This window comes from Lytechinus variegatus, chromosome 14, assembly GCF_018143015.1.
Source record: "Lytechinus variegatus isolate NC3 chromosome 14, Lvar_3.0, whole genome shotgun sequence".
NCBI classification, from domain to species: domain Eukaryota; kingdom Metazoa; phylum Echinodermata; class Echinoidea; order Temnopleuroida; family Toxopneustidae; genus Lytechinus; species Lytechinus variegatus.
The window spans coordinates 4008850-4014489 of NC_054753.1; positions in this window are offsets into that span (position 1 = coordinate 4008850).

Consider the following 5640-nt stretch of genomic DNA (forward strand, 5'->3'; position numbering starts at 1 on the left):
CAACCAATATCCCAACAACACATGAACCAACACCTTATATATCCACCACAGAACAAATTCCTACCACCAAAATAGTTTCAACAGAGGAATCAACAACAAATATTCCCACTACAGAGCAAATGCACATAACCGATATTCCTATAACACAAAGAAAAACAACAGATATTCCCTCAACAGAACGAGTTCCCACAACCGATCTACCTACAAAACATGAACCAACACCTTATATATCCACCACAGAACAAATTCCTACCACCAAATTGGTTTCTAAAGAGGAATCAACAACAAACATCCCTACAACACAGCAAGGAACGACAGATAATCCCATTATTCTCACTACAGAGCAAATGCCCAAAACCGATATTCCTACAACACAAAGAGTATCAACAGATATTTTCACTACAGAGCTAATGACCACAACTGATATTCCTATAATAGAGGAATCAACAACAAATATTCGCACTACAGTGCAAATACCAACAACTGATATTCCTATAACACAACGAGCAACAACGAATATTCATTTAACAGAACGAGTTCCCACAACCGATCTACCTACGACATATGAACCAACACCTTTTATATCCACCACAGGACAACTTCCTACCACCAAAATAGTTTCAACAGAGGAATCAACAACAAATATTCCCACTACAGAGCAAATGCCAATAACTGGTATTCCTACAGCACAGAGAGTAACGGCATTTATTCAAACTACAGAGAACATTCTCACTACTGATATACCTACAACATGGGGTTCAACAACAGGTATTTTCACTACGAAAGAAATACCAGTAACCAGTATCCCTACAGTAGAGAAAATAACGACAAAAACTCCCATTACAGACCAGATGCCCACAACTGATATCCCAGCAACAAAGAAAGTATCTACAGATATTTCATCTGAAGAGCAAATTCCCACAACTGATAATATTCCTTTAACACACAGGGCAACGGCAGATATCAAAACTTTAGAGAAATTTTCCACTACTGATATACCTACAACACGTGAATCAACAACAGATATTTCCACTACAAAACAAATCCCTACAACACAGCAAGGACCGACAGATATTCCCATTGCAGAGAAAATATCCACAACTGATATTCCAACAACACAGGAGTCAACAACAGATATTCTCACTACAGAACAAATGCCTACAACTGATCTCCCTACAGTACAGAAATCAACAACAGATATTTCAACTACAAAAGTAATGCCAACTACTTATTCCATTACAACACAGAAAGAGAAGGCAGATATTCCAAGTACAGAGCAAATTTTTAGAACTGATATTCCTTCAACACAAATATCAACAACATATATCGTCGCTACAACTCAAATGCCCACAGCTAAAGTAACTATAACCGCGCAAGTAACGGAATACATTCCCATTGCGGAGCAAAGTACCACAAATATTATTCCTACATCACAGAAAGCTCGCACAGATATGCCCACTACAGAGCAAATCATTACAACTGATATACCTGTAACACAGAAATCAACATCTTATATTCCTACCACAGGGAAAATACCTAATACCGATATCGATACGATAGAGACACCAGCAACAGACAACCCAACTACAAAGCATATCACTGCAAAACATACACCTACAACAAACATCCCCACTTCAAGGCAAATGCCCACAGTTACAAAATTTACCACACCAGAAACATCACCAACAAAAGTCATTACTAAAGAACGGATGTTAAGTACCGATACAAGTTTTACTTCAAAACAGAGACCAACGCCAGACACCCTTACCACAGAGCACATACCTACTACCTATGGTGCTACAACACAAATCCCTAGAACCGACACCCTTACCACAGAGCACATACCTACTACCTATGGTGCTACAACACAAATCCCTACAACCGACACCCTTACCACAGAGCACATACCTACTACCTATGGTGCTACAACACAAATCCCTACAATCGACACCCTTACCACAAAGCACGTGCCTACTACCTATGGTGCTACAACACAAATCCCTACAACCGACACCCTCACCACAAAGCACATACCTACTACCTATGGTGCTACAACACAAATCCCTACAACCGACACCCTTACCACAGAGCACATACCTACTACCTATGGTGCTACAACACAAATCCCTACAACCGACACCCTTACCACAGAGCACATACCTACTACCTATAGTGCTAGAACACAAATCCTTACAACCGATACCCTTACCACAGAGCACGTACCTACTACCTATGGTGCTAGAACACAAATCCCTACAACCGATACCCTTACCACAGAGCACGTACCTACTTCCTATGGTGCTACAACACAAATCCCTACAACCGACACCCTTACCACAGAGCATATACCTACTACCTATGGTGGTACAACACAAATCTCGACAACTGACACCCTTACCACAGAGCACATACCTACTACCTATAGTGCTAGAACACAAATCCTTACAACCGATACCCTTACCACAGAGCACGTACCTACTACCTATGGTGCTAGAACACAAATCCCTTCAACCGATACCCTTACCACAGAGCACGTACCTACTTCCTATGGTGCTACAACACAAATCCCTACAACCGACACCCTTACCACAATGCACATATCTACTACCTATGGTGCTACAACACAAATCGCTACAACCGACACCCTTACCACAGAGCACATACCTACTACCTATGGTGCTACAACACAAATCCCTACAACCGACACCCTTACCACAGAGCATATGTACTCGTCCGGTATCACTCCACCAGAAACATTATCAACAAAAATCCTTTCTCAAGGACAAATGGTTGCCACCAATAAAGCTGCAACTACAAGACAAGATTCAACACCAGTCATACCTACCACCATGACTTCAGCACACACACCAACAAGTGATAGCATTACAGAAAAGACCTCAACAGCAGAAATCATTAATGCCGATATCACTTCAACACCACATACAAATTTCCTTACTTCAGAAGAAATGCACATTACAGGCATTACTACGGTACAGCAAGTAAAAACCGATTCTGCCACGCCACAACGCAGGTTATCAACTCGAGAACACACAACTTCCACCCCTTATAGGAGTACCCTTTTACTAGGTGAGACCATATCTATTTCTAAAACACATAAGACCAGCAATATAAACACCCATTCTGCCACCACAAGATCATCTGCATCTCATCAAGCAAACCCTTCGCAGACAACTGAAGAGCCTCCTGGGAGGATAAATGGTGATTTTTATTCATTTTTTAATGAAGTTCTTGTGTATAATATTTCATTTGTTGAAAATACAGTTTGATCATTGTATTGTCGCTTTCACATGTTTAAGGGGAGATTAAAGACCGAAGATAAAGAAATTAAAACATTTTGGACGGTATGCAAAGCAAATAAGAAGTGAATTTGAAATTCAGTGTCCTGGAAATCATGTGATATTGATAACTTTAAAACTTTCAACATATTTTCGCACTTTGAAAATGTCTTAAAAAGCTTAAGCAGGCTTTTTCTTGACTCTATTAAAACGAATTTGTGATATTCTCTGTGAGATAGTTGTAGAATTTAAACAGTTGGTGATGTAATCTGTTTGAGAGAATGGAACAACCTTTGTGGAACAACCTTCCTCATAATACAGGTATCTAATCACTTGTGTTGAATAATTTGGTTTATTCAAATTCTTATTATACCATACATACATACATTTTAAAAACATCAATTTCAAGATCCAATTTTCTCCCTGTCATACGCTGACATGGAATGTTTATATGGTATCATTCGTTTGTAACTGTATATTTTATATATATATATGTGTGCGTGTCATATTTATTTCAAATTTGTATATTTTTCTGGTAGATACACTTCTCATCATCTTAGGAACAGTCGGTGGTGTTGTCATTCTTCTTAGTTCGATGACATGTTGCCTGTGCTGCCTTTGGATGGCTATACTTCGCTCTAGAAGTGGTCGCAGGAGAGCACATTCTGCAATTGGTGATAATATAGTAAGTACATGTGAGGATAGATGTAATTTCTATAAGGTCTAAGATTAACCGCATGTCGTTATGTTCGGAGATTCCATGCAGTTTGGACCTGAAGAATGTCTTAATGTTCTTTACGCCCAAGGAACGAACTTTTTTGTGCGAGTGTGAGGCTGTGTGTGTTTTGCACACTTTTCCTGAAGGGACCAAAATAATCCATAGTAATGTCATGCATAATGATAGTAGAAGAAAGAAATGAAAATTTCTTCACAGTTTGACTAACCGCCCTTGAAATTGAAATAATGATTCCAGTGAAAAATACGGCTCATGAAGAATATTTAGCACGTGTGAAACCAAACTAGAACATAATTAGAATCACGAACACTGAATGACGATTCAAGATTCACGTGTAAATAGACCCTATATATAGTTTGCATGATCTGTTGGTCGTCTGTTGATGGCAGCAAACAGCGAACGTACGAATACATTTTTAGTTGTGCTTACTGTGCTAAATACACTCTTGTGACATTATTGAGTAGATGTATACTCACTTAATATACATGTGTATAAGGGGGAAATAACATTTGTGTTTTACTACAGGATCACTCTTCAAGTAGCCAATCAACTATCTACAATCCGTATTTTATTTCAAGGGATCCATCAGAGCAGACAACCATTACTACATTACCAGAGAGCAATATTTCCAGACGTGAGCAAACTCAAATAATTATAAATAACGTTATTACGCTTGCCAATTAATGCAATATGGTCACGACAATTCATCCCTTATTTCAATCAGAATTCATGCGACAATATACCACACAAAAAATGATAATTCTGAGATCAACCTTGGCAAATAATGGCTAATAATGGCTGTACATTTACAACGAAGACCCGATATTCAAACATTTACCCAACCTAACGCTTCGACAGGCTCACGCCATTTTATTCTTCTTTTAAAACTAACTGTTTTATAAAAACATATCACGAACGTGGTAAGCGTAAATAAAAACAATATTTTTAATACATCCCCTATATCAACTGAGGTACCTTCGTTTCTTTATTTTTTTTTCAAAATTTATTTATCAACTTTTTTTTTTTTGGGGGGGGGTATTAATTTACGGAAACGGAAACGACAATCTGCTTTACGTGTTTTCTTTTTTTCGAATAACCTTCATGTTCATGACATTTGTTTCAGTGACGTATTCGGGAAGTGTCACATGAAGTTTGCGATTGCTTCGCAAATTCGACTTACAATAACAAAAAAATATCACTAGTTTATTATTTTTAACTGCAAAGTAATTAATTTGTAACATACTCGTGAGTTGCCAAAACAAACTTTTTTATATCTGTAATTTCCTGTTTTGACAATGTTTGAAAGTGCAACAAATGTTCGGAATTCTGTATCAGATTACTGTACGAATTGTTTTGCTATAATTTCATTTTAGTTTGTTCATGTTACAAAATTCAACGACAACAGTAAATAAAGTAAACACTAGAAAATGAAAGTTTCAATTAGAATGTCAAGTAAAAGTAATTCAAAAGTGTTTTAATTTTTGTCGTTTTAATATATTATTTTGAACCTGTTATTTCATCCTACATGTAGAAGAGTAGTCGTGATAGATGAATCCCAGTCTTCATTTTACCATATTTATCATGTTTTCTGTTTCTTATTTCGCAGAT